The sequence below is a fragment of the Notolabrus celidotus genome, chromosome 8 (genome assembly GCF_009762535.1).
Source record: "Notolabrus celidotus isolate fNotCel1 chromosome 8, fNotCel1.pri, whole genome shotgun sequence".
NCBI classification, from domain to species: Eukaryota; Metazoa; Chordata; class Actinopteri; order Labriformes; family Labridae; genus Notolabrus; species Notolabrus celidotus.
In genome coordinates this window covers 21,819,031-21,839,243 of record NC_048279.1, presented here as the reverse complement: position 1 = coordinate 21,839,243, position 20,213 = coordinate 21,819,031, and the positions used below count along the sequence as shown (strand labels likewise).

At 40.7% G+C, this 20,213-nt stretch overlaps 1 protein-coding gene across 2 annotated transcripts in view; it reads left to right on the top strand.

Moving 5' to 3' along the window:
* The window catches only part of macrod1 (mono-ADP ribosylhydrolase 1), a 155,337-nt gene that overhangs the window by 12,650 nt on the left and 122,474 nt on the right, over window positions 1–20,213 (top strand). The window lies entirely within an intron of this gene.

The window sequence follows — 20,213 nt, the reverse complement described above, 5'->3', positions numbered from 1 at the left end:
TTAAACACTTTGTAAAGGATTTTCCAGCAGCAGGCCAAGGATTAAGTGATTTTTGTCACAGTATCTGCTCCAGTCTCTCGTGCTTAAGCTCTTGATAGTCTGTTTGTTTTAAGTATGTACATGATGTCGTAGTTATTAGAGGATAATCAAGTTGTTGCCAGCTGGTTTTTTTTTCTGCCTTAGGAATTGTAATTTTCAAGGCTGTATTTCATCCTTAGATAACCGCTACTTATTCATCAGGACATTTATCCCGAAGTTTTAATCAGGAGAGGCACGCTGTTATGATCTAGCCGGCCTCCCTGGTAGTAACAGAGGGTCACAGGCGGTGATGGAAAGCCCTGAACAGAGACTTCTCTTGCTGTTGGGGTCCCTGAAGCCCCACAGTACTTTCGCTATATCTCCTTCTGTGCTGCAGTTACCATACATCTAGCCCAGAGCTCCTGTCAGCTCCTCTTAGGACTGGCTCATATCGCAAGATGTAAAATGTCACACCAAGTTTGCCAGCACAGAGAAATATTTGAGATGCGTGTGTGCTCAAAGAAAGCCTCAAAACTGATACTTTAAAATAGTCCCAAGTGTATTTTCTGTGTTTTGATGCTTTATTTGTGGTTAAGTCTACACTTTAGAGATGTTCTGCCGCATTTATTTCCCCCTGGATTCAAATTTGGGAGGATTAAACTGAGACTTGAGTGTTAGCCGATAGTAAGGACCCATTTGATGCCCTGTGATTAGAAAAATACACAATATTGGTTGAAAACATTGATTGATGACATAACTTTGACTTGTATTTCTTGACTTAACTATGACCATAACTATGATTTGTGATAATTTACCTGAAATCTGTTGATCTTGGGGGGTTACATTCAGTGCATTGTCTGGGATTGCTAATGCAAGTACATCTAAAAAAAAATAGAATATATGGAAAAAGCTTATTTAAATAAAAATTTAATTAGATAAGCTGAACTTTCTTACATTTGTGACATCCATAGTGAAATACTTCAAGCCTTTTGTGATTTCAGTGTTTAAGATTATGGCTCGTAGCTCATGAAAACCAGAAATCCAATATCTCAAATTCTTAGAATATTTCCTAAGATCAATAATAAAAAAACTATTTAAAATACAGAAATGTCCAACTTCTGAAAAGTACTTTATTTATAAACTCAATACTTGGTTGAGGCTCCTTTGCCAGATATTACTGCATCAATGTAACTAGGCATGTAGGCGATCAGCCTGAAGAACTTCTGAGGTATAATTGATTCCCAGCCTGCTTTCATAGTGGCCTTCAGCTGGTCTGTATTTTTGGGTGTAGGTGTTTCTCATCTTCCCCAAAGGTCTTCAAGGGGGTTGCAGTCATGCAAGCTGGTTAGCAAATCAAGCACAGTAATATCTCTGTCAGAAAACAATTTGGTAGTAGTTTTGGCGCTGTGGGCAGGTGCTAAGTCCTGTATCATCTCCATAGAACTTGTCAGCAGATGAAAGTGCTTTCAAATCTCCTGGTAGACGGCTGTATTGACTTTAGTCTAAATAAAACACAGTGGACCATTACCAGCAGATGACATGGTGCCCTAAATCATCACAGACTGCAGACCTTTACACTGAACTTTAAAGACTTTGGATTCTTCCCCCACACTGTAGGACCTGGATTTCCATATGAAAAATTGACTTTCATCTTAAAAGAGGACTTTGGACCACTGAGCAACAGTCCAGTTATTTCTCCTTTGCTTGGCTTTTTCTTCCTTGTTCAGGACTGGCTTGGTATTAGGAATTTGACAGTTGAAGCCTCTTTCCTGAAGATGTCTGTGCGTGGTGACTCTTGATGCTCTGACATCAGGTGACCACCACTCCTTGTGACGCTCTCCCAAGTTTTTTTCTTTCAATATTTTTGGGCTTTTTCGCCTTTATTGACAGGAAAGCTGGAGAGAGATGGGAGATATGGGGAGTTGAGAGTGGGGGAAGACATGCGGTAAATGGTCGACCGGCTGGGAGTCGAACCGGACGAGGACTCAGGACTATAGCCTCTATATATGGGGCGCTTAGACCGCTAGGCCACCAGCACCCCAATCGCCTTTTCTTGAGCCGAGAGCAGCCTCAAGGCTGCGATCATCCCTGTTGTCTGTGCACCTTTTTCTACCACACATTTCCCCTCCAGTCAACTTTCCATTATTATGATTCAACAAAGCACTCTGTGAACAGCCAGCCTTTTCAGCTATGACCTTCTGTGGCTTACCTTCCTTGTGGAGAGTGTTGATGATTGTCTTGTGGACAGTCCCCCATGATTGTGGTTGCATGTTCTGAACTGGACTACGAGGTACATGGCATTTATTCTGTTTGACTTGAAATTTACTCTAACTCAAAATGATACATTTTAACATTTTGAGGTATGTATTTTTCTCTAAGCTGTAGGCCATAATTATCAAAATTAGACAATTGTTTGAAAGATTTAAGTTAACATGTAATGAGTCTAGAATGTATTAATCTTTCACTTTCTTAAAAGGGACAAAGCAGACTCTTTCTGCTTAGGAGACTCAGGTCTTTTGGTGTGGAGGGGGCTCTTCTGAAGTCCTTCTTTGACTCTGTGGTGGCATCAGCCATCTTCTTTGGAGTGGTCTGCTTGGGAAGCAGCATCTCTGCTGCTGACAGGAAGAAGCTGAACAGACTGGTGAAGAAGGCCAGCTCTGTCCTGAGCTTCCCGTTGGACCCTGTGGAGGTGGTGGCTGACAGGAGGATGATAGCAAAGCTATCTTCTCTGATGGGCAACAGGTCACACCCCCTCCAGGAGACCATAACAACACTAAGTAGCTCGTTCAGTGACAGACTTCTTCACCCGCGGTGTCTCACAGAGAGATACCGCAGGTCTTTTTTTCCTGCAGTGGTCAGACTATATAACCAATAATATATATATATATATATATATATATATATATATATATATATATATATATATATATATATACACACACAGTGGGGCAAACAAGTATTTAGTCAGCCACTGAATTTGCAAGTTCTCCCACTTAGAAAGATGAGAGGTCTGTAATTTTCATCAGAGGTACACTTCAACTATGAGAGACAAAATGAGAAAAAAAATCCAGGAAATCACATTGTAGGATTTTTAAATAATTTATTTGTAAATTATGGTGGAAAATAAGTATTTGGTCAATACCAAATCTCAACGCAATACCTTTGTAACATAACCTTTGTTGGCAATGACAGAGGTCAAACGTTTCCTGTAAGTCTTCACCAGGTTTGCACAAACTGTAGCTGGTATTTTGGCCCATTCCTCCATGCAGATCATCTCTAGAGCAGTGATGTTTTGGGGCTGTCGCTTGGCAACACAGACTTTCAACTCCCTCCACAAATGTTCTATGGGGTTGAGGTCTGGAGACTGGCTAGGCCACTCCAGGACCTTGAAATGCTTTTTACGGAGCCACTCCTTCATTGCCCGAGCGGTGTGTTTGGGATCATTGTCATGCTGGAAGACCCAGCCTTGTTCCATCTTCAATGCTCTCACTGATGGAAGGAGGTTTTGGCTTAAAATCTCACGATACATGGCCCCGTTCATTCTTCGCTTAACACGGATCAGTCGTCCTGTCCCCTTTGCAGAAAAACAGCCCCAAAGCATGAGGTTTCCAGCCCCCTGCTTCACAGTAGGTATGGTGTTCTTGGGCTGCAACTCAGCATTCTTCTTCCTTCAAACACGACGAGTTGAGTTATTACCAAAAAGTTCTATTGTGGTTTCATTTGACCACATGATATTCCCAATCCTCTTCTGGATAATCCATATGCTCTCTGGCAAACTTCAGACGTGCCTGGACATGTACTGGCTTAAGCAGGGGGACATGCCTGGCGCTGCAGGATTTGAGTCCCTCTCGGCGTAGTGTGTTACTGATGGTAGCCTTTGTTACTTTAGTCCCAGCTCTCTGCATGTCATTCATCAGGTCCCTCGATGTAGTTCTGGGATTTTTGCTCACCGTTCTCATGATCATTTTGACCCCACGGGATGAGATCTTGCGTGAGGCCCCAGATCGAGGGAGATTATCAATGGTCTTGTATGTCTTCCTTTTTTTTTACAATTACTCCCACAGTTGATTTATTCACACCAACCTGCTTGCCAGATGTAGATTCACTCTTCCAATTTTATCATTGGCCTATTGTAGATTCACTCTTCCCAGCCTGGTGCAGGTCCACAGTTATAGGCTTAACTTTTGGGTAAAGTTTTTTGAAAAGCCCTGTATTGTTTATATGTAAGGTAACCTCAGTTCATAAGTTGCTCTGACTAATCCCTTGTGTGCTGCACTGCCTCTCCCTGCCGTAGTAACTGAACCTCCTCTGCTCCAGTTCCTTCAGCAGTATCCCCACCGCGCTGACTTTGTGTTTTGCGAAGCAGAGCTAATGGACACATTCTCACAATAAGCCTGTCAACTGTCTGTACACACAGGCACTTACTGAGGCAAATTGGCTTCGCTGATGCTGGTTCAGTTTCAGAGTAGTTATGATGTGCTGTCAGGACTTTAGCGCTGTCTTGACCAACTCTTCACTGTACCATCATACCAGCTGTGGTGGCAATTTCTTCTCATCAACTAACAAAAAACCACCAACAACAAGAACAAACAAACAACACTCAAAATCAAGCCGACCAGTGGAGCACAAAGAAAGTGGACTGCAAACAGGATCAAAGAGGGAAAAAACAGTGGATAAACCTTGAAAAACAGTGATTCCTCAGTCAACAATAATCCCTCAGAGGGAGGCTGGCGAACTTGACTATCCTCCAAAGACTGTCCAAAGCTACCCAGTTCTGCCAAAATAAAAGCAGAAACAAATACCTTAATATCCAAAAGTCTAATGGCATTGAACTTAATTATTTATCATAATTTTACAAAACAACAACGACTAAATGATTGTTAAATAATCTAATTATATAAAATAATATGAATAGCTCCACCACTGACTACTAAACCAGGACAAAGTTATGGCCATGTGCATCGAGCAGCGGGCGCCAAATTGAGACTTTAACCTGAAGGTTTTTTTAGACAGGATTTGCTTTGCAAAAGCCAATAAAAGAGAGTGAGAGTGAAATCCATTTGAGCAGGTCTGATCTGTATGGATTTTAATCTGTGAGGTCATCTGTGAGCAGTGGTAGTGTTAGCAGGGTCACAGACAGGCTGAGTACTTCAGGTGAACCACAGAGGATATGAAATGGAAGAAAACTGATAGAGAACTATTTATCAGGCAAAAGAGCATTTCCCTGTCCAGTAGAGAAGTCTTGATTTTCATGTTGGTGATGAATACAGCAGCTTTGTCAGTGGCAAATTAGGCCATCCTAATTACCAATATTATCATTGACTGGCAGAAGAGCTCCAACAAACAGATATTCTCATCTCTGATTAATCTGCAGAACTTGAGTTGATTTATTGTTGAATTGTTGGATGATTAAGTGTCAGAAACAGTGAAAAAAATTCATCAGTTTCCTGAGAGCTCAAGGCCACGTTGGCGAAGGACTCTGTTACAGCTCGACAGGCAGGCAGGGTGAGATAAAATAAAGCTTTTACATCAATGTGAAACTAAGTCAGCAGTCAAAGGTGTGATGACCCACGAGACAAGACGATACACGATATTTGACAATATTCCAACATTATTTTTGGGTAACCTTCATAGAGACATATAACTGGAAGAAGTTTTTCATTCGAATGAACATCAAAATGCAAAACATGGCAGGTCCATTTTGAGATGTGTTATCTGTTCATCATCTTGTAATGACCTTCACTTCTGCTTCCTGACTGAGAATGAATTACCAAATGCAGTAGAAGGCACAATTAATATTTAAGCATTTGTAAAAGGTTATGCCACAAACTCCATGACTGGCTTCTCTCCTTGATGATTTCTCAGGAGTCTCTTCAGACCTTATAACCACACATGAACTCTGTGTGAGCTACTAACTTCTAATTGAAGCTGTGTGTGACCCTCTTACTGAACTTCTCTCCACAAATTGAAAATGAAAAAACAGAATAAATAAAAAGATAAATAACACATAGTCTTGTTTTTCGAGTGCAAACCATAATCAAAATAATAACCTACTCTCTCAATAAAGTGCAAACAGAGACTGACCAAATATTTCTTCAAGCTGCTGCTCCAGGTATCGATCCATCATGTCCATATCTGTCCTGTGATGACGTCTGTGATTAGCTTGGATGATAGGAGTTGTGGCAGCATCTGTTTGGACACCAACACTGCAGTAACGGTTGAACTCTGATGAAAACAGGCAGCCACATGTCCCACCTGCCCGAGCAAACGAGTGACATGCACTAGACTGAGGCCAGCTTGGGAAGCAAGGTTCATTATGTGTGCAAAGCACTTCATGTGCAGCTCCAATCCTACCTTACGTGCAGCCACCTCCATATCACGTGCATTATCAGCCACAGTGCTAGTGTACAGCACCATTTTCTTAAAGATCACTGATGTCACTGTCCCCATTTATTGTCTTCACTTGGTACCCAAAATGCTACGACACAAACAATTAAATGCAGCATTTTCTATTCTAATTTAGATTTCATCATCAGACTCTGTCATGCTGGCTGCAGCTCTGCGTCTGTTATGCTCTGATATTGCGAGACAGCTTATCACCTGGACCAGAAATGTTGACATGCTCTAATATCACGAGATCTCGGGCCACGAGATCACTTCATACCCCTATCAGCAGTGGCAGAAAAAAAAAACACGTCCTTTCTTGCATTTCAATAACACACAGTAAAAAAACTGAGATTAAAGTCTTCATTCAAAATATCACTCAGGGAAAAAGTGAGTCATCTAATGAATATGATTGTTGTGCAAGTTGATGCTAGATGAGCCAAAGCTAAGTTTAACCATTTCACATATTTTTAGTATTATTAAAGTTTTAAAAATGTAGTTTTTTGATGAATTCATCGTTTTTGAAGTAGAGAAAATTATGTTCTTTACAGGGGCCAGTCATAACATGTATTTTTTATTTATTATTTTTTTTTTTTTTCAACATTATTTTTATTGAACATTTTCAAAATATTAACAGTCCAGCACAGTATATAAACAGTTTGTTTGAAATATGCAGCAAATCCAAATCCAAAAGACATCTGCAGCAATGATCCAAAACTTCCTTATTAGGTCTAACATTTCAGGCAATTGCCTCTTGAATTCCCAGATACTCCAACACCTTGGAAAACTTTGCTGTAAAACGTCCATGTGACCTTTAATACAAAATCTTAATTTTTCCAGAGAGATATATTCTGATATCAATGATTTCCACAGATGAATTGAATGAGGTTCATCTCCTACCCATTTGGTCATAACAGCCTTTCGGCCCAGCATTTAACATGCATTTATATACAAACAACTTTCAAAATGTGCTTCAGAGATCCATGGGAGTAAAAGTAGACAGCAGTATGAAATACAGATACACAAGTCAAATGTACTGTTTCTCTTTGTGGTGGTCAGTCTTCAGCAGAAAACAAATCTGGAGTTAAGGCAAAACCTGCAAAGAAAAAAACAACTATAGCAGTTTATTCCCTCTTATTTTTATTCAGAGTGAGCTGAATGGGGCTGATGAGGGGCGGGTTAGAATCCGGTGACTGGTGAGTAATGTGAAGAGAACAGGACCAATGATGAGAAGTGACAAAAATGCAGTCACTTAAATGACTAAATAGATGACTGGCAGACATTAAGGGGAAGAGTAAATGTCACAAAACAGAGGTCTATCCAAACAAAAATTCAATTTTTCAAAGAAGCCACATAAGCTTTATAACTGAGGACAGATACCTTACTCTAGATTCTGCCAAAAAGTTACCTTCCTGATATTTTCACTGTAAAGAAAGTGAAAAATCAATCATGGAAAAAAAGAACAAGACTTGCTCTACATTTTTTCCCTGCATTTAAAGCTTCCAAAATGGATTTAAGCATAAGTGCAGATCCACTGGGCATCATTTTAGATTCATAGCCAGTGACAGAAGTGATAAAAGTATCTGAGGACCTTTAAATAGAGTGTATTTAATGTGTAAGCAAAGCTGTCTCAACCGTAAAAGTGCTCCTGTGAACCGAAGAGAAGGCTGCGTTTTGGACTGTGAATGTGGTGTGTGTGTTAACAAAGTGTCTTTATAGAGCAGTGATTTGAAAATGAAAAATGTCATCTTTAATGTTGTGGAGTTGCCTGTCACTAAAGAGACTCTCTTGTTTAATTACCGGGGTCCCTGCACAGTGATGCATCTCTGTAGTGTGGTAATTTTACAGCCAAAGTGATTTCTCTGCTTATTTGTTCTAAGGAATTTAACTTCATCCCCATGATTTCAAAATACACATCAAATGAAGAGAGAATTGCTCTTCCACGCCCTCCTAAAGCGGCTCATTTACAGTGGTAAAATAAATGAAAGGCTGTGGGCGTATTTCATATCTGTAAGGCTTTAGACAAGCTAAGTGCTACTACTGCGGGGATCCAGGGTGTACGAGCCTCAGATTCACTTTAAAAGAAGCTTTTTTTTAACCATGTTTGTGACTGACTTTTTCATGTTCTGTTGATTTCTGCTACTTTCTCTTCTTCTTTGAGGTTTGTTAACAAGCACAGTGCTGACCCTTGTCTTGTTCTAACTTCAGAGCTTGTGTCTCGTACTTTTCATCGCGGCTCTGAGGTTGCGTTATTATGTCCACTCTGTCCTCTTGTATCTGTGTCTTTGCCGTGGGCGATGTTTTGAGGCTGCGGCGGCTTTGTGAATTGGCTGCAGCATGAATTTAGACAGTGCTGCTGCTCTAGTTTTTTCCAGTCCAGATCTGTCCGAGTTAATTATGGTACAACTGTCAGAAAGAGCACTTTTGCTGGTCATTTGGGCAGTGACATTAGCACTCTCTGTGCTCTGAAAACTCTGAGCTTTCAAGGTTCAGTGCTCCTAGTTTCCGCAGGATGCTCCGATGTCCAGTTTTTGTCTCAATTTGAGTGGGAAGATGGAAGAAAAGCTACATAGTTTCATGGTGAATCTCTTGAGTTTCGTCCTCTTTCTTCCCTTGCCTTTTTTTCCCCCTCTTCCATAACCACATCATCCTTCCCGGGCTGTGACCTGAGAGAAGTGAGACATCCGCATTAAAGACGAACAGGCCTCAGTTTACAGCTTCAGATTGATTTACACCCTGACATTGAGAAGTTAACGTACCCTTGGAGAGTTAATCCTTAATGTCGTCCCGGTCAGTAAATAAACTGAAAAAGAAAAAGACAAAACAGACAGAGTTAGCAAAAAAGCTCATTCGTGCTAATTATTTCTCTCCCACCCCTCCCTTGTTAAAAGCTTTCCCACCCCTCCGATCAATCGGCACTTTAGCAAGCAGGAAGGGACGGAGGAAGTGCGAGCCTCATTAGCCTGATTGGGCCAATGTGGGAGATGGAAAGAGATGGAAAGAGATGGAGTGAATGAGGGAGTAAAAGAGAAAAGGAGTCAGCTTGATCATCAGCACTTGGCCCATCAGAGTCCATCTGTCATCGTGGTGAGTGCTGCGTTCAAATGTGTCCGTTTGTTGTGAAGCTTTGTGAGTCCTTGTAGGCCGGGTGAGGATCTTCTGAAGGGGCTGTTTCTGGACTTATTTTAGCTGTTTTGATCTGTCTGTGATAAAAGTAAGACTCAAAGTGTAAGACTCAAAGCGAGGCGTACGAGGAATTTCACCTTTCTCTTTGAGAATTTCAGGGTTCAGTGGGCTTAAAAATAAACTACAAAGAGCCATGGAGCCACATCCTTAGTGTTCACATCTGTTCAAAATGATAAGCCAGGATCAAGACCTCCGAGTGAACGCCCACATGTCTGCCATAAAAAATGGTGTCAGCACTTAGGAGACACAGGAGCACAGGTTGTTGTGTGCTCACTTACAGCAATAACAGCTCTTAAACTCTTTCTTTGACCTTTGGGAAAATAAGTGGCTAACATTAACACAATGTCAAGCTCCATGAAAGACGGGAAACAACTATTAAGTGAGAGGATCAGGCTACTGAACGGCCACTCCGAAAGATCAGCCATTATCACTTCATCCTGATCTTTGTCCCAGAAGTCTGTGACGTTGATGTAAATATGTTTTATACATTTCAGTGTTCCCACAGACTGACTGTACCTGTGCCGGTAGAGAGGGGTCTGTTGAAAGTATTCAATGACATTCCAGTTTTCATATTATGTTATCAATAACTTCTCCTATCAGATTAGTTTATGTATTAATTGGGGCCCTAGCACCGGCAAGGTCGGCGAAGGCCCTATTGTAACCCTAAGGATTTTTCTTTCTCTCTACCTAGTAAAATAAATTGCCTTTTTGGAGCCTTCGACATGCCTGAAAACTCACCAAACTTCACACACTCATCAGGCCGTGCAACATGTTGATATTCGTTTGGTCCCGTGCAAAAAGTCCCAAAAATGGCCCAATAGTGCCCCCTTCTTTCCAACTGGGCACCCCTGCAACACAGTTCAACTTACATGCATGACATTTTTTTCACATATCTATCAGGCCAAGACCATAGACTGTATAAAATATGGACGTAGTATCCCTGACGTCACCCATTTGAAGCCAATCGATGGAGGCAGCCATGTTGGAAATGCGGAACTCAACCAGGCAGAGTGTGAGGTAAAGGGGAGGAGTTTGAGCCTCCGAGCCAACAGCTATGCGTTCCTGACCGGGAGTCAAATCAGTCATGTCCTTATTTGGGCAAAAACTCTTTTTTGAACCAGGCTTTAAACATGTTTATTAATGCTGCAAAGATTGTCTTTTTTGAATTGGTGTGTATGTGGGTTCCGGTGTTTCTGCAGCCAGCCTCAAGTGGATGGGCTTCATAGTTTGAGACCAGATGTTGCAGCTTGGCCAAGACCTACAAAAAAGATACCTAATGTCATAGTCAAATCCCAACAGGAAGTCGGCCATCTTTTTTTTTTCAATTTTTCAACTGATTCGCAAGGGTATGTTTTAAAGAGACATTGCCCAAGGACTATTCTCCGATCAAGTCCAAACCGCGCTTATATTTTGTAGTAAACACATTGACGATTCAAAGTTATTAGAAAAATGTTGCAAAATCAAAAAATTGTGGCAAGACAGACATTCAGGCAATGCATCAAACGCACATGTCTCACAATAAACAGGAAATGGATTTTTGGGGGCTTTAAAATGCTGTGCCTATTACACACAGCAGTGTGTCCCGCCCCGCCTCCTCCAGTTTCTCATCACCTAAAGTGTCTGATCTTTAGATAATCATCAGCACGTTTCATAAAGACGCCCAGAAAACACAACTGTTGTTTTTGAAACCCTTTCCTCACTAGTGCATTATCACAACAGGTGACCTGCGTATGGATGAGACCTCTAAATAACCCAACAATCTAAAACTAAGGGACTGCTGAATGACATCAGCAGCAAGTGGCTATGCATAACTTTGAAACCAGCAGCATGAGAGGATTCATAATTAACTCGAGATGACACACTTCAATGAATGCATTGACAGGAGGGACGTAATGTTGGGCTGCTCTATCTCTCTCCTCTCTCTCTAACGCTCTCTCTGATCACCTGCAGAGCATGTGTCAGGCGCTGCAGGTTGACAGAGGCGGGGGACAGACAGCGACAAAAGATGGACTAAATCAGTGATCACAGATGATGATCTTATTTGGGTTAAAAATGGAAAAATGTAAGAAGGGTCAGTGAATATATGTAATATTGATGTGTAATAATTTCTAAAACACTTTGCCTGGTCTCAATCTAAGTTCATGTTCTCAAAAAATATTCTAAGTGTTGAGTCTTCCTTGAAGAAAAAATGTTAAGTTCAAATCACTCCAGGAGTCCAGTTGAAGTTCAATCCAAGAAAAAAACTGTATTCACTGTATTTATAGGAAAGAGTAATGGGAATGTTTGGAACAAAAGGTCTCAAAGACATGCCTTATCTTCATTTTACAACATATTGATTGGACATGATGACCTTAATTCTTCCGATGGTGCGGGCAACAACGTGACAGGCACATCATCCCACTCACTGGGAGATATAGGCGCCGAATGTTGGTGAGTCTGAGTCGAAAAAAACCATGACCGAGTCATGAACCCCAATTGAAAACAACTGTGACTGGGTCATTGAACCCATCTCTCGGCATCTTGGTAGGGAGAGAGGTTGCCCTTACAAAACTGCTGACTGGGACTTTCCAATGTACCATCGGAGACGTGAGGAGGTACAAGTGCTTCCCCAGACACAATTTGTGGCTGTGTGCAGGTGCATAGGGAGATTCACATCCCTTTATCGTGCAATGGCCACGTTTTGCCTCCTCAATGCTTACACAAGCCTGCAGGTGTAATATGATACTACTGTGTGTGTGAGAGGAGAGGTTCAAATGAGAATAAAGAAAAATATACACTGCAGTATACTATACTATACCATACTTGGACAGCCTGCCCAGGTGTTGCATGTGTGGGAAACACTGCACTTACATGTATGTATGTATTGACACTTAATGTTTCAGTGTGAATAACAACTTTTGGACAGTCTCTCTCCAAAGACATGCAGAATTCGTAATACTAAAAAGATGCTTGAAAGAGAAGTTTAAGCCTTGTCTACATTAACACCTCCACACACTTGGCTGATTGCTACAGAAAGTGGGCGTGATTGTCAGGTTGTTTGTTTTGAAAAGTAACAGTCCTTGCCTGTTCCAACGTCAGAAAGTCGGGCCAAGAATTAATCATAGAGCTTATTTTAAAACAATAAATATTGCGTGGGCTTCAAGAAATATGAATTAAAGTTAAATAATTAGAATAAAAATAGAGTACAAGTACTAAAACTTTGGCAGAGAAGCATGTCTTCATGAAGAATCTCATCGTTCTACCCTGGGAGAAAAAATATGTCCTTTGAGACAATCAGTGTCATCTTAGTATTGATTAAAGAGATACACAAGGTATGAAGGCAGTAATGGAAAAGTCTTAAACTTCAAAGTCTAATTTGATCCTTTTTTCCGTCTCGATGTACAAAAAAAGAGAGTGATGTTTTAAATACAAATAAAAATTCTAAATGATCTGTGCATTTCAAAAGCTTTTGGCTGATCCGACAGGCACTTTGTTTGAGGCCTTCTGAGGACATTTGACGTTCAAAATGGCCGACTAAATGTGGCCGGGGCTAATGATATTGTATAAAGGGAGCCCTCTGAGGTTGTGACAGTGCGACAGTAATGAGCAGTTAGTGAAGCAGCCGGCTGTCAGACTCGTATGTGTTTCGTCGTGCAGGGCAGGGTTCAATTTTCTTTGCTGTCTCGCTTAATGCACTTCTTAGTATAGCAATAATCGTTTGCATATCCACTTCTTTATGACAATCACAGAGTACCGCTTGCCCTTTTATTTCCAAATATTGGTTTTGGTGCCAGACAAGTAATCAGCTTGGCATTAAGACTTTGGCTGCGCATCCCAAGTCCTCGTCTCCTTGGCCGTGCAGGTCGAATAATTGAGCAGCTCCCAAAAAAGAAATGCACGCTAAGTACAAGCACAATCACCTGATGAATGGCTTTTTAAAATGAGTTTATCAACCTTTGATGATTGATGTTTTTCATTTAGACTCGGGACATCTGAATCCAGCCTCGTCTCACTGAACCAGCTGTGCAGATAATTTTGAGTTGAAGTGAGAGGCACAAGAGATGGAATGAAAAAAAGAGAGATATGGAAATTAAAAGCACATTGGGGGAAGATTATCCTCATTGTAGGCTGCGTTATTTGAATAATAAAGTATAATGCAGCCCCGACAATAAGCCTCCATTTTCTCTCATCTTTGTAATCATAGCTTAGTGAACAAAGTACAAAGGATGTATCATTGTAACCTCCAAAATGGGCTTTAATCTAACCCTGAGTCCTCCCCTCTTCTCTCCACCAGCCCATACAAGGCCCCCCTCATTGTCTGCGCACATGTCCTCATCACAGACGCTGCTTTTGTCACATAATCACACACGCACAGAGTACAGGGAGTACACGGCGCACACACACTGCACAGAATTACCATCTTGTAATTGTGATCTATCAGGCGCTGTTGTGAAGTGGTGCCCAATGCTGGCGGCCCTGCTGCATTATCAGAGCTTAGGAAATGACAGGACTATTTATGGGAGCTATTTATCCACTTATCCTGTTGTAAGCTTTGTCCACAGGCCGGATGGGCATGCAGAGAGACGAACAGGACTGACAGACGTGTTGATCGATGTGTGCATCAGGTCATACTTTATATGATGTTCGTAGAAGTTGAGGCAGTGTGTTTGGTTAATCAGGTTCGCTCTCAAAGATGAAATGTCTACAGAAGATCTATTTTGAACACCGTACACTCTTCAGTTTCTAATGGTGATATAAGTTCAGAGAGGATAGCATTAACCTCTGTGGCATGTAATGCACCGTTCCTTTCACCCCCCCCCCCCCCTCCACGATTTACCTAACCTGTCTAATCCAAGTGACAGCTTTTACTGAGCCCATAATTTGTTGAGCTTGTGGATTTTTTTTTCAAATCACTGCAGGTAAGTAAAGCATAAAATTATATTTTTCCAAGCCCCTGGCAGACGCCTGTTTCCTAGTGCATGAGCAAGGACAGTTCTTTGGTCAGCGCACTTCTTTAATCACACATCATATTTCAGTGATTAAAAAGAGGGAACATTTATTCCTAGAATAACAGTTTGATGCGTGCTTCATGGAGTGTGTGAAGTAAACTGAAAGCAAACAGAAGGTGAGTTTGTCTTTCATTTGAAAAAAAGAAAAAAAAAGTCAAGGGCGCTGTGATGCATCAGGACTCCTCAATCACAGTAACGTCAAGCAGAGGAAAGATTTATCACAGCCTTAACTTTGTGTGTCTTCTGCAACAACAACAGCAGCATGTGTGTGTGCTGGATTGGTTTCCTGCACACACACAAGCGAGGCAGTTATCTGTGTGCGACTGTGTGTTTTGATAATCTTTCCATTGTATTGTGCAGTTGTGTGTTTAGTGAGAGTGTCTGCCCCAAGATTTTCTGAAGTGTTAATATAGTATTTAAAGATGCTGCCTTTGTGTGAGGTGCAAAGGCTGCTCAGGTAAAGGCCAGCATTTTCTGTTTTTTTATTTTATTTTTATGTCCTGCGGTCCCATGAAAAGACCAAAACCAACAGTTGCCCTTTTTCTGACCTTAATGCTCTGTGTGTGGCGCTCAGCTCTAAGCCTATTTCTTCCTGCTTAGGACATAAATCTTTAAAAACTGGTCACGAATATATCCTTTCATTTTTAAAAAAGCCACACAGTATCATGAAAAGGATAGCCTATAAAGTGTGGAGCAGCCCATACTCCAAGGGAGTAGACAGTGAACATATTGGAGAATGTTTCGGATGAGCAAATAACTGAATCTACGCCTTTGATTATATTAAAATTAACATGTTTGCTAATCGTTATTTAAATGATCATTTCGCATTTTATATCTTATCGTAAAAATGAACAGAACCTTGGCAGAACCACAGGGTGATAATTCTGATCTGGTGCACACAAATTAATTATCTAATGCCCATAAGATATTTACCTTTGGGATGATTCCACTCGCCATCAGCTGCAAGTCTTTGTTTATGATGTTTTAATTTTGTGAAAAATGTTACTAATTATGGCTGTTAATTGATACATTTTATAATTGTGATTAATCACATAATTTCAAAGGTGAATCCCACTGAATCACTTTTTGAAATGTGAAACATGAATAATTACATCACCAAAAACCAAAAGAGAGTTTCACGATGGACTCAGATTTTGACCAAATGGCATCATATTTTTCAGGACAGTTGGCTCGATTAAGTTTCCTTTTTTCTAGTTGCAGCATGGAGAGCATTTCTCCTATCCAGCTGTTGAATGAGGAAGGTTTATCAGATTTCCACTGTAGAAGAATGAGTCTTCACGCTATTAATGAGGCAAAAGCAAAAGCCTTTGCTTAATTTTGTGCATTTCTAACAGTTTTAAAGTCGATATTAATTATAGTGAGTGTCTTAATTTGGTAACCAATTGAATACCATGAAATGAACTTTATGATCTTGAATTTTAGATTTGTAATTCAAATAAATGCTGCACCAATGTGCTTTGAAACCATTATTTCAAGGTAGGAGACAACTTCAGAGTGCTTATTCTGTGAAGCACACTTTTAATTTATTTTTGTAATTTTAAGGATGACACTTTTATACATAAAAAATATGCAGGAGTGCATGTATAAAATGTCAATATGGTGTGCAGTTATTCTACAATACCTTGTATGACTCACTGATGATTAATGATCCCAAGCTAACGTGACAGCATTTGCACTTTTCAGCAGTTCCAGTTTAGCTGCTTTCTCTGTTTCATGCAGATCCTGTTTGTGAGAAACTTTTGTTTCCCCGCAACAGTATGACAGTACGTCCCTTAGACCCGAGTCTTCCACAAATGTTGACTACCCGCTAACATCAGTCTGTTGAGCTGTATGCTTAGCGTCTAGGTGGTAGCTCAAACTCAAAGTACTTTTTGTTCAACATAAAGTGCATATGACTTTTGGCTTGTCAACTGAGCCATCTGGGAGTTTTTTTCTAAGTGAAATGTACTGTTCAAAAGCAGAGTGGTGTCATTATTTTCCATCACGGCAGCAGCAAGAGGAGGGAGACGCAGCTGTGACTTAACTATGGTGTGACGAAAGGGAACTAAAATAGCAAAGATACATTTTTTTTTTACTGATTTGCAGATAACTAATCAGAAAACAAATCAATACTGTCGCTGATGGTCTGGTTTACAAGCAAAAACCCTCCTCACAGGGGCTTGAAGTTGTTTCTGTGACCGTGTTAGTCACAGAGTTGGACATCTTACATTTGTAAATTCATCACTTGTTTTTGTGTAGACTGCTTTTAGATTGACTTAAACAAACTGAAGTTTTTCTTTCCCTCAGCACATCTGCAAATAAAATATGTCCTTGATAACCTCCAACATGTTGTTCTTTAGAGTTTTTGTTTTGTTTTGGCGGAGCTCATTTTTATTGCCAGATTGTCTTTAGGGGGGATGACAGGAAATATGAAAAAATCATTCCATCTATCCAGGCACAGACAGCGTCTGAGCCCCAGTGCTGTGGCTTTGTTCAACCACAGAATACTTGTTGACAGGTAGAGTTTGTGCTGCTCTCTGTCTTTTAATGGGGTTTATTGACTCACAGATACACACTAAACATCACCTGCTTTATCTCTTAATTGTTTGCCGCCATTAAAACCTTAAAAGTTGGAGCGAGGGCAGTTAGAACCTGCTCCTCCTGAAATTAGAGTAGAGGGAGAGTTTTGCTGAATAGTTCTTATTACATTATTCTGCAAAACATTTGTTGATATTTTTTCAATTTCTGTGCTTCATTGCCAAAAGAACAACCTTGAAACAGCACCACATTGTTTGTGCCGGACCTCTGCTATGATCACAATGCACTCTGTGGCTTTTTTCGACTCGGTAATGAATAATTTACCGTGCTCCTGGAATTCATTTATTTTTTTGGCTGCAATGTGTCTGCCTCTGCAGGACAAAGACTGAGAGTCGGTACTCCAGAGAAATCACAAGTTGCCATAACTACAAGTGCTGAGGTGTGTGTGTTGTGTGTGTGTGTGTGTGTGTGTGTGTGTGTGTGTGTGTGTGTGTGTGTGTGTGTGTGTGTGTGTGTGTGTGTGTGTGTGTGTGTGTGTGTGTGTGTGTGTGTGTGTGTGTGTGTGTGTGTGTGTGTGCGCGCAAGGGGAGAGTGTAGCCCCGCAGAGGTGGGCAGCAAGCCGGGCATGAGTGAAGGCTGAGAGCTGAGGAAGACCCTCATCCAGCAGGAGCCTGCTGCCTAAAGCACTCCTCAGCTGAAGCTGTTCCTCCTCACAATTTGCTCGTGTAGGCAGGAGATGAAACTGCATGGTTGATGGTTTGAAGAAAAGAAATCCATCAATTATTCACTTAATGTCAGACGAGGACAGATAATCAGCCAAATAGCACAAAGTCTACCTAAGGTTATAAATGCTTTTAATTTCCCTTGATTTCACATGCTTTTTTTTCCCTAACAGCAAGGTTGTGCAAAGTCCACTAGTATACAGGCTCATAATTGAGTTAAATTAAAAGATAAAACACACAAGGCCTGGAAGTTGAATGGAAACCAATTCCAGTAAGAGCTCAATTTGGTTATCTTGTTGTACATGCTTACAGCGTGGCAGATTTTTTTTTCCTTCCCTTTTTCCTTCCTCTCAAAAAAGGTGTCTTGCAGTGTCACCACAGCAGCTCTCTATCTCCTGACGGACAGCCTTATTCATACAGTCGGTGTTGTTGTCCCCGAAGGCTGTCTTGGTTTTTTTTCTCTCCAACTTGTTTATCTCCAGTGTTTTTCTCTCCATCTATTGCTACTGAAAACCTAAACCACATCCTAATGTGTTGTTGTTGTTGTTGTTGTTCTTGGATCAGTTTATTCCTCTGAGGCTTGTCACTGGTTTCTTGCATTGTGTGGTTGTTAAGGGAACATGTCAGTGTTACTCGGCTCCATCTGGCTCCTCAAAGGTGAACAATGTGTGTCCAACAGCATATTTGAAACAGATCCAAGTTTGTGTGTTTGCATTAAGTTACTGAGTGAGGATGTAGTATGTGGTCTTTTGATGTTGTGTAAACCTTTGTTACTGTTTGATGAGGATATGATCCCTTAGACTGCACATCAGGCGTATACCTGATATATATCTGGTCAGACAACTCAAATGCGCTGTACAAGAAGGGACAAAGCAGACTCTTTCTGCTTAGGAGACTCAGGTCTTTTGGTGTGGGGGGGCTCTTCTGAAGTCCTTCTTTGACTCTGTGGTGGCATCAGCCATCTTCTTTGGAGTGGTCTGCTGGGGAAGCAACATCTCTGCTGCTGAAAGGAAGAAGCTGAACAGACTGGTGAAGAAGGCCAGCAGGACTTTTCTTCCTGCAGTGGTCAGAATCTATAACAACTAATTTATTTATACATATATATATATATATATATATATATATATATATATATATATATATATGTGTGTAAGATATGCTTATTTTTTACCTCTTTAATTAAAATTTTAATTGCAAATAACTTTTTAATAATTGATATTTTATAGGCTCTTGTTTGCTTTATACATTTTTTTTGCACTGTCTACCTGTTACTGTGACACTTGAATTTCCCCGTTGTGGGACGAGTAAAGGACTCTCTTATCTCTTATCTTATCTTATACACACGAAGTATAGTCTGTAAAATTATTTTGAGAATTCCCTTTAATGAATGACGTTTTTATCTAAACACACTGTGCAAAGACCTCACACTGCTGAAATGATCCTGCTCCTTGTGCATAGCTGAGTAAGTGTATGCAAACGTATATACATTGTGCCAAATGCGTGCATGAAGAGGAATACATTGACCTTTTCTGGAGGAAGCTTTTAATGCATGCAAACACCAGAGGACACTCGACTGTGAGATACAGCTCCACATCACTCCTAACAGCCCTGTGGTGAAGAAAATACTGAGCATGGAGTTTAAAATGCAGCCGACCATTTTATTGCACATCGGTGAGTCGAGCTCATTTGTTAAAGAAACTGAGTCTGAGTATTCAGAAATACACACAAAGAAAAAGTAATGCATAAAACTAGATAAATCACTTAGTGCTTGTTCTTGTTTCCTTCCTCGGGAGGATTATATTCTGATATGTGACATATGAGCAATGTTCATTAATGTCTTAAAAAGTCCTTCTGTGATCTCATTTGTAATGTTGCAGAAGTGAAATTCAGACTCAATAGACGCATCCCTCAGACTCTGCTGTGAGCATTTATGTTCTTATTGGGTGAATTGTGAGTTAGAATAATTAAGCAGGAGGGCTCGACGATAGATAATGGACTGTGTCAGTGAAAGGCCCACATAATGACAGACGAGAACTCAGGGCGGAGGACGTGCACACACGCGCACACACACACACACACACACACACACACACACAGATATATAATCACAAACCCTTTAGATAAACATTCATGTAGAGTCGGCTCTTTGTCTTTATCTCCCCATCAGACGCCGACGGCTCACTCCGTACAACAAACCTTTTCCATCAGCATAAAGTATATTTCTCTTTGACTCCATCCTCCTCAAACACCCAGCGCCGTCACTTAATCTTAGATGGACACTTATACACTCCCCCGTTCGTTATATTGATCCATGCTTACACAAGCATTAGCACTCACTTTGAATGAAAGGCATGTCTTCACCCAAATGCAGAACCAC